Genomic DNA, 10,679 nt, shown 5'->3' on the forward strand with positions numbered 1-10,679 from the left:
CATTTTAGTTGAATTGGACGTCGTCCAATATTTGGGACGCCGTCCTATCTTTTGTAACTGGACACCGTCCAGAGGCCTGGACGCCGTCCAGATGGTTTGGCATATAAAAAAAAGTTTGTCGTGTTTTTGGTAAAACGAAGTTGGGTCGTTACAAGTGGTATTAGAGCATAGTCTAAGGGAATTAGGTGACCTTGGAATAGGTGCCTAGTCTTAGACTTATTGCCGGTTATGCATTATATGCGGGACTTGTAGGAATACGGGTCAGACTGAGATTTGAAAGTGCCTAATGTAAGTAGGTGAACCTGGACGTTGTTTTAGTGATAGTCACCTAGGTTGTAGGTTAACTTGTTATTGCGGTGTACTTGTGTACATATATTATTATATTGTATATACGTGTATTTATACATGTATCTATTTGGTGCGGTGTCCTAGGGATGAATCTATTGGAGAGATTCGAATGTTTGGCGGTTTTGAGTGATCAAGTTCACGGTAAGGACTTTGGTCATTCGGGTACTAGGAGTTATCGCGTGATAATTGTTGGGAATGTTGAGTCAGTCTGAGTAAAGTAATTTGCGTGACTATGTGAAAATGGTAAGGTACGCATTTGTAATAGTGATTGATCACCATTATTACGAAAGTGTATCTTGACACCAAGCATGACATGACGAGTACTGAATGGAGGAAAAGTGGCATGGTTGGGGTAGATTCGGGATGAATAAGGAATCTTTTATTAGTTCCTAGGATATAGTTGCCTCGGGTGATATGCTTGTAGTCACATCGGGTTCATTGCAAATCGGGAAGTGTTACGGTGGGTACAGTTAGTTAAGTGAGTGAGCCAACTCACGAGTTCGGCGCGTACTTAGTCACCCTAAGTAGTGGGTGCATTATTGAAATTTGTCATTCGTTGTAGTTACTCATCGTAACTAGGATGACCGATTAGCGAGTGTGTGTACGACGAAGACTTGAATCCTGTAATGGGACGTAGCAAGTCCAATGATTGTAGAATTGGGTAACACTCAGTAGAGTGTGTGGTTAGAGAATCGCGTAAGGATTTTAGTTATGAGTCGTCTTGGAATTTGCGAATCGAGGAGTCTTCGGGTCATTAAACTCATGGGAGTGAGATCCATGTGACAATGGTCGCGTTAGTGTGATGGTTTATAGGGTAACATTCCTAACAGAATATCCCTCGTTGTAGTGGTTGTGTCGAATTTTAGAAGGGTGTAAGACTTGGTGTTCCTAGCACTCTTAACGTTAGACGGAAGGTTTCGTAGGCTATATCATTTGGCCTTGTGGAAAATTGCGGGTAGCGTGTGATCGGTAGAAACTTTCGATAAGACAATAAATCGTAAGGTTTTTCAGGAAGGTATGACTTCAGGTCATGATTGTAGAGAGGTAAGTGACATAGGGTGTTTGAGACCCAAAGACCGAGTTTCAAGGATTCGGCAGTTTATGGAGGGAATTTGCATGACACGGCGTCAGGTGCCTTCTTATACCTGCTAGTGTAATGTTCAACTCCGGTGATGGTGTGATCGTTTTGTGCTTAGGGTTCCCGTGAGATACCCGTGGAAGCAGCGGAGATTGTAATAGTGATCGATGGGTGATAGTAATTCGATGGTTACGGAAGTTGAAGTTTAAGGGCATTGCGGTAAATACTTCTTATGAAGTGGCGAATGAGCGCATCTTGTTACTCTTAAGTGATAGATGGGTGAAGATGACCGGTGAGCCGGTGATAGAGTTCGATGGGCGGTTAGTCTAAAGGTTATGATGAAGCGTTGATATTGCGGTCGATGCAATTATTGTGTCGGATTGGTCACTCTTCTCCATGAGAGTGAACAATTATTGATAAAGGTTCGTTGTGTGAAGGGTCGGGTGATCTCGACTGAGATGCACGACTGATTAAGCGGAGTGGAACATGCCTAGTCATAGAGGCGTATGTGGGATTTTGGTGGAGTTCGCATTGTGAACGATGAAGGGTTGTTACTTGAGATTGTAGTATGAAGGTGCATGTAACACCCCGTTTTTCCTTTGGCATGTTGCTTTGGTCAACGTATGAAGTCCAAAGGTGCGTATTCGATCTTTATTGTGTTTGACTTTAGCCACGTTTGTTTAATCTAGTCATAAAATGAAAAAGGGCCTGGAAACAAAAAATTAAGGCCGCAATTTATGGCCTTACGACCGCAACTTTTGGGCAGGGAGACATGTTTCTGAAAACAGCCAAAGTTATGGTCGCAATATTGGAGATTACGGCCGCAATTTTGTGGATTACGGCCACAATATTTGGTGTTGACAGGTTACGAATTTAACCTTAAATTTGGGGTTTTTAAGGGGCTAAATGGTTTTTTCACATGTTGGACGGTTTGGAGAGCTTGAAAACTAATCAAAGCTTATCCTAAACTCATTTAACACTTTCACACCTGCACACATTCAATTTAGAGAGAGAGATTGAGTTTTGGTGAGAGAAAGCTCACTTTGAGGAAGAAGGAGACCAAATCTCGCCCGAGCCCAAGTTTTAAAGTTGTTCCCTACGTTTCTAGCTACGTCTTGATAGTGTTGGTAAGTCTTAACTCCGTATTTTGAGTTTTAATTGATTTATGGATAGGGTTTGTTCATTTGGGACTTGTAAGACCCATTTGGGGGTTAAATGGGTTAACTTGGGTTAAATTGGTGTATGTAAACCCTAATGGTTTTAATCTAGGGTTTGGTCATGTAAATTGGGGTTTGAAAGTGTTAATTGTGTTGTTAATACTATTATGCTTGTGAGTTAGTGAAAGATCATTAATGGGTGCAAGTTTGACCAATTTTACGAGTCTAGATGTTTAAATGGGTCAAATGGGTAATAGTTGACCTAGTTGGGTAAGATGGGTATGAAAATACCCTAAACGGTGTTAGTTATTGTTATTGGACTATAATCACTAGCTTTTAGTGATTTATGATGAGTCTTGGCCATTAATGGGCGGTTTTGGTGTAAATGGGTCATTTAATGCAATCAGGTCATTAAATGCTCAAGAGTTAAGTGTTGGTGGTTAGTTCCACTAGTTGTGTATTGAATGTGTACTTAACGTATTAGATGCTTTGCTTTGAAGCTTACGGAAGTGCTTAATCATCACCGACGTGATAAGGTGAGTGGAATAATTATGTGTGTACTTATATAATGTATTTATTTGTGTAGCGTGAGATGTGAAGTGTCGACGTGTTAAGACACCACGTTTCACATGATGAGTGAAGTGTCGACGTGTTAAGACACCACTCGGAGTGAAGTATCGACGTGTTAAGATGCCACTCCAAGTAATATAATGAGTGAAGTGTCGACGTGTTAAGACGCCACTCGGGGTGAAGTGTCGACATGTTAAGACACCACCCAAGGTGAAGTATCGATGTGTTAACATGCCACTCCAAGTAATATAACGAGTGAAGTGTCAACGTGTTAAGACGCCACTCGGGGTGAAGTGTCGACGTGTTAAGACACCACCCGGGGTGAAGTATCGACATGTTAAGATGCCACCCGTTGGGTTAGTGTACGACGTGTTAAGTACTCTAACGGTTGTTATGAACACCGATGGGAAATTCGAGTACCATTCCTTTGTACGATTGGTTAACCATGGTTGTGTGTTGTAGTGTAGCATATTACATTGTTCGTGTTATATGCTATTGTTATGCTAGCTTTTGTTGTCAGAGGTTAGTAGCATTATACTTGAGTTTGGTATGCTAATTGAATTGCTAGCTTGCATGCGGTATTGTATTAGTGATTGCAAGTAAATAGATTATATATGTATATGTATAATTATTGCATTCACTAAGTGTTAGCTTACCCCTCTCGTTGTTTACTTTTTAGATGCAGGTGCGAAGAAGGGGAAGGGGATGTTGGGCACTGGATTCCCCTTATTGGATGCTTGTTGAAGCTTTTGGAAGTCGACCTAGTGTTTTGGGTAGTTTAGCCTCAAACCATGCTCGAGTGTTGTTTAGATTAAAACTATCATTTTAATGGGTCGAACTTGTAACCATTTGATTAAAGGCCTTTTGTGCCTCTTATTGTAAACGTTAAACTTGTTGTATGTTTAAAGGGGTGGTATGAAACGGTTTACATTATGTAACCATTTAATTGGGCGTTAATGGTTTATTAACTTTAAAAAAAAAATTATTCGGTTGATTACGGGTTGGGATGTTACAGTGCAATGTCTTCGCATTTACGACGTTTCAAGTCAATGTGTATGTCGGCTCTGAGAGCCCGAAGTGAGTTCGTGATGATTTGATGTTTATGACAAATGATGAGGTTGATCATGTGTGTCGTGGAATGAAAATTCCGTGGGATGTCATCATCTTGGCGGTAAGAATATGGAGCTGAATCCTAAGTGGGGGAGTTTTTACCGCCTTATGAGGAAGCTCTAGTGGTGCTAGATCAAGCGAAGTGTAAGACTTCTTATGTAAGGTGGTCGTGTAGTACCAAAGTGCGGTATGAGACCAAGTGCGAAGTTGGAGATCATCGGAGGTGAGAGAATGGAGTTGTTGTTGCAGGTGCTCTCATAATGTAAAATCTGGGTTTCTATGAAACTCGGATGGTACTATTGGGTGGGTACAAGTTAGATATTGTGGTGATTGATGTATTTTCCCTGTCGAGAAATCGTGGAAATTTTCAGTGGATTATTTCACTTTATGGACGACTGTGAGACGGGGAGTGTCGGGTTCGATTGTCTCACATCGAGGCACGCAGTTGTTGTTTGTTTATGAAAGTGTGTTCCCTAGTAATGTTACCCGTAGGTTGCATTGAAATGCTGAGGCCATCCTTAACGGACAGTCTAGGTAGGAAGATTTACTCGGCGTAGGTGGATATTATGTGGGTCGCGTGATGAATTGCAAATTGTTGTGACGGTAATTCGTGGTTGGCGGGATTCTAGTACATGAATAGTTTCATGCTAGTACTATAAAGCCGTAGTGTATGAATGTGTTGTGAGGTTTAGGGGAGAAACCCTATGACGATGTGTTGATGTTTTGTTTAACTCGCGGTGTACTATTGTCATCTTGGATTAATCCAGTGACGGATAGTCGTGTGCGGATTGATCGGTGGGAAAGTGGTGTTCCTAATGTGTTTATTTTGGGGTTACAAAAATTTCTTCGTTGAAGAATGACCCGGGTATGGAGCCGGAGGAAGTTGGTTCTTGGTCTAGAGAATATTCATGAATGACCGGTTGAGTAGTACGTTTATGAACCAATGGAGTACGAAGTTTTAAGGAAGCATGAATCCTTCTTGATTTGGATTAATGCAAGACATGGTTCACGACGTAGTGGGCTTAGTAGATTGCGTTGGGTGATAGAGTTAGGGATGTAGCTTGTTGCGAGTAGTAGAGAGAACTTGAAGAGATATGTGGTGTTTTTCGTATTTCCTAAATGGGAATTCTGGACGTTGAGTATATGAGATATTGCTTGTTGCGGTAGTGCACGCTAGTGATTATTAGCGTGTGATGAGATCATAGAATTCACGAAAGATGTTATGGATGTCGGGCTTGGTTGTGTTTCGTAAGGTCGTGAGGCGTGACGACAATGATTGTCGGTGAATTGTTCTACTTTTAGGACGATTGTAAGTGTATGGTATGAGCTTGGATACTCGGCGTAGGAGAAACGGTTGCGGTTGTTTTGACTCGTGGGTTGATTACCCGATATCGTTGAAAATGACGGAATGATAAGGCCATTGGAAGAATATTATGAAATTTTCACTGTGTACTTCCGAGTGAGTGGTGGAAAGTTTGGTCGAATGGAAGTGTGGAGTACGATTGTTGTAATACGATGCGTTAGTGTACGAAGCGAGATTTCAGATGCGTGATTACTACATGTGTGACTCCGCGTTGGAAGCGGAAATGTAGAGGGAGAAGTGCTTAACTTCTAGTGTAGGTGCGAATCACGAGGACGTGATCCAATTTAAGTGGGGGAGAGTTGTAACATCCTGTTTTTCAGTTACGCGTTATTTTGGACATCTTTCGAATTACGAGGCATGTAAGCGTATATTTGGATCCCAAATAAAGTTTGATTTGATGTTCTAAAACCTTACCATTGGATAGTACACCTCATTACATTTCCAACGATATTTGATTCATCGAAAACAGAGTTACGGTTTGAAAGTTACGACCAAAACAAGTTTCACTTTCAGTCCCAGTTCATTTGGACGCCGTCCAGCCATTTTGGACGCCATCCAAATGGTCTGACGGGCCAGCTGTGACAACCCGGAAATTTCCGACCAAATTTAAACTTAACCTTTATATGTTTCCGACACGATAAGGAAAGTCTGTAATATTGATTCTCAAACTTTTTGAACTAATGTTATATATTCAGTTAACCTTTGACTATTGACCGACGATTCACGAACATCTATTTGTAAATATATATATATATATATATATATATATATATATATATATATATATATATATATATACACACACAATAAGTTGGAATATTAATTATTCATAAATAACTTGCAATGTGTATTTAAAAACTGATTTATGTATATTAAACAAAGATATATACATATATATAATTTCAAGTTATTTAGTAAACGATAGTAACATTCGTTTATTGATTCGATTGATATTTAAATAAGTTAACTAAAACGTTTAAGATGAACAAGTAAAACACTAATTTACTACAGTATTTTCGAATTGCTACAGTACCTGAAAAGCTACAGTGTTTTCGAAAATCACTATTTGCTACAGTAAAAATCATTTTGCTACAGTGTTTTCGAAAATCACTATTTGCTACAGTAAACCACTTTGCTACAATAAAACACTATTTACTACAGTAAACCCTATTTGCTGCAGTGAACACTATTTGCTACAGTAAACACTATTGCTACAGTGAAAATATATGTCGACAAATAAGAAAACAAAACATATTGGTTGCGTACCAGCTGGCCATACGATTGCATGGCAAATGGGCGTGAAACCCATGCGATCGCATGGGGTTGATTTTCAGGACAAGTCTATAAAGCTCGTCGATTTCTGGTTGCAGGCACACACACATATTCTTATCTCATTCTCTTTGTATTGTTATTATTTATATTATTATTATTATTATTATTATTATTATTATTATTATTATTATTATTATTATTATTATTATTATTATTATTATTATTATTATTAATATTAAGATTAATAATATTAATCTTATTATTATTAGTATTAGTATTAGTATTATCAGATATCGTTACCGTTACTATTAGTATTATACATAAAATACTACGACGAGGTCATGAGCGTATTATTTCAAAACGGGTTTTTTTCGAGCGGGATAGAACTAAGGAAATTATGGGTTATAGCTAAAGAGGTGATGGGTATGGTTCGGGGGTATTGCTCGTGAGATCAAACTAATGTTTATTGAAGGGACCCGTCCTAATCCATAAGGACGAATACAATAACAAATGATTACATCGCGAGGTATTTGACCTATATATGATATATTTTACAAACATTGCATTCGTTTTTAAAAGACAACCTTTCATTACATCGAAAGTTGACAGGCATGCATACCATTTCATAATATCCAACTTATAATTGACCTAATCTATCATTTACTTAATAATAATCTCTATTGAACTCAACGACTTGAATGCAACGTCTTTTGAAATATGCCATGAATGACTCCAAGTAATATCTTTAAAATGAGCAAATGCACAGCGGAAGATTTCTTTCATACCTGAGAATAAACATGCTTTAAAGTGTCAACCAAACGGTTGGTGAGTTCATTAGTTTATCATAATCGATCATTTCCATAATTTTAACAGACCACAAGATTTTCATTTTCCATAAACATCCATCTCATATCAGGCATTTCGCAAACTGCATAGAGATAAAAATCATTCATATGGTGAACACCTGGTAACCGACATTAACAAGATGCATATAGAATATCCCCAAAACAGAATCCTCTCGTCTGTATAATAATAAGTCGAAGTACTAAAGCATCCGTACCTCGGATGGGGTTTATTAGGCCCATAGATCTATCTTTAGGATTGGCGTCAATTAGGGGTACTGTTCCCTAATTCTTAGGTTACTAAGATAAAGGGGTGATATTGGATTTCGATAATCCAACCATAGAATGTAATTTCGATTACTTGTGTCTATTTCGTAAAACATTTATAAAAGCAGTGCATGTATTCTCAGTCCCAAAAATATATATTGCAAAAGCATTTAAAAAGGGAGCAAATGAAACTCACTATACGATATTTTGTAGGAAAAATATGCATACGACGGAATTGAACAATGCAAGGTTGGCCTCGGATTCACGAACCTATATCATTTATATATATATTAACACACATAATTGAACAAATTTATATACTATTATTATTAATGATATATTTGTTATTTTAATGAATTACATGTTTTATTAACTAATTAACTATATTTACTTTATAATTACTTAATATAAAATCAATGTAGTTAGGTTATATGTTTTAACTATATTTTTATAAAAATATAGTTTCTTTGTTAAAATAATAATTATAGTAATACTACAATAATGATAAAATGATAATATTAATAATGATAAAATGATAATTTTAGTAATAATGTTACTAGAGGTGAGAATAATAATAATAATAATAATAATAATAATAAGAATAATAATAATAATAATAAAATCATGTTTAATGATAATAATAGTAATAATAATAATGAGTAATAAGTAAACTACCTCAAAGAAGTAGTCCTTAAAAAAAAAAAAAAATTAAGTCCGGGTTTGAACCCGCGACCTCCCGCTAACCCGATAATATCCTTAACCATATTATTATTATCATAATCATAATCTTAATCATAGTGATATATATATATGGTTATAATTATGAACTAATGTCGAGATATTAAGATATGGATAATGATAGCATGAAAATAAAATATGATCATATATATATATATATATATATATATATATATATATATATATATATATATATATATATATATATATATATATATATATATATATATATATATATATATATATATATATATATATATATGATCATATTTTATTTTCATGCTATCATTATCCATATCTTAATATCTCGACATTAGTTCATAATTATAACCACATTCTTTTAGAGTGTTATTATTATATAAGTGTTTATGTTTGTAACCCTATTATAATCACAATTTAATTATAATATAATTAGCATATTTTAAATCTTAAAGTTTATGTTTATACCTCATCATCGGATGTATCAACATCACCATCATGAACACTATCATTATTATCGACATTAGCATCATCATCATCATCGTACGTATCGACATCACCTTAATTGATCATCATCCAAATTACTAACATCCTAACCATCATCATAATCACGACCAACAGCATCATCGTTCACTACTATCATAACTTCCTCATCTTTTTCCTAATCAATATTATCTTAATATATCATCATCGAATCATATACCATACGTAATTATCTTCATTATACCCGCACCCATAACCATTATCATGACATCATGAATTTGTTATCATAATCATCCCTTCCCATCGATGTCATCATCATGTCATCCGATGGCAAATAAAAACAAATAAAATCGAATATGCTTGCATGCTTCATACCCCTCCATCAATGAATCCATCTATCATCATTCTAAACTGTTTATTGACTTCACATACATCATCACTATATATTCAATGTTCATCATCGTCTTCCCATATGCCGTATCAATTATCGTAATCATTATCGATATCATTAACTCTATTATTACCACGTTCATGGTTATTATAACCATCATCATTATCATAATCTTCCCCATTATTATAACCATCTCCTTCACTATCAATAAAACAGAAAAAAAATGCATCGAGTGGCATCAACTACTGTCCTCGTTTCAGCCTAAAAGAAAATCAGTTGTTAGGTCATGGCCCAATATGTAAAAACAGATGACGGCCCAATGAGAAAACAGATAATCGATGGCCCAAGGAAAAAAAACTCTGTAACATTATACCCGTTTTTGAGTGGGGTTCTAAAACAGAAACAGACATATCTAAAGTAGATACAGCCGTGTCATCTCCATTAATTCACTCAATTTGTCGGCCAACGATTCAAACTGTCCCTACTTTTCGATAATGTGTTTTATAAGGACTTTAATACATTCAAAGTGACAACTTTAATTGTGAGTATATATAAACCGTGACTCACATAACCATCTATCATATTCACGTTCATCTTTATTATTTTTAACTTTGTTATAACCAAAACATCGAGCAGAAACGTAGGTTTCGAATAACAAATAGAATAACACAGAGGTAGCAGCTGCAGTGACAGTTTAAGAGTGATGGTTTGTGAGGGTGTCGTATGGTGGCGATACAATACAAACAAACAGCAGCCGCAAAAAGTGAGTTGCAGTTGTGGATGATTTCGAATGGACAAAAAAATAGAAAATATTAGAGATGGGTTTCGTGTTGGGTGCTTTATAATTGTCTGAAACAAAAAGAAAGTGAGCAGATGGGTACCTTGGTTCATGTTTGTGTATTTAATTATATCAACTAAATTCAAGTGGTTTGATATTTGTCGGTGATGATGATTTGTAGCTTCGTTGTGGTTCAAGGTGGTGGTTCGTGGCTGTTTTGGTGGCGAAATAATAGCAGAAAGATGACTGCTATAGCAGTGGCGATGAATGGTGTTAGAAGGTAATGGTTTAGTAGCGGTTAAT

This window comes from Rutidosis leptorrhynchoides, chromosome 8, assembly GCF_046630445.1.
Source record: "Rutidosis leptorrhynchoides isolate AG116_Rl617_1_P2 chromosome 8, CSIRO_AGI_Rlap_v1, whole genome shotgun sequence".
NCBI classification, from domain to species: Eukaryota; Viridiplantae; Streptophyta; class Magnoliopsida; order Asterales; family Asteraceae; genus Rutidosis; species Rutidosis leptorrhynchoides.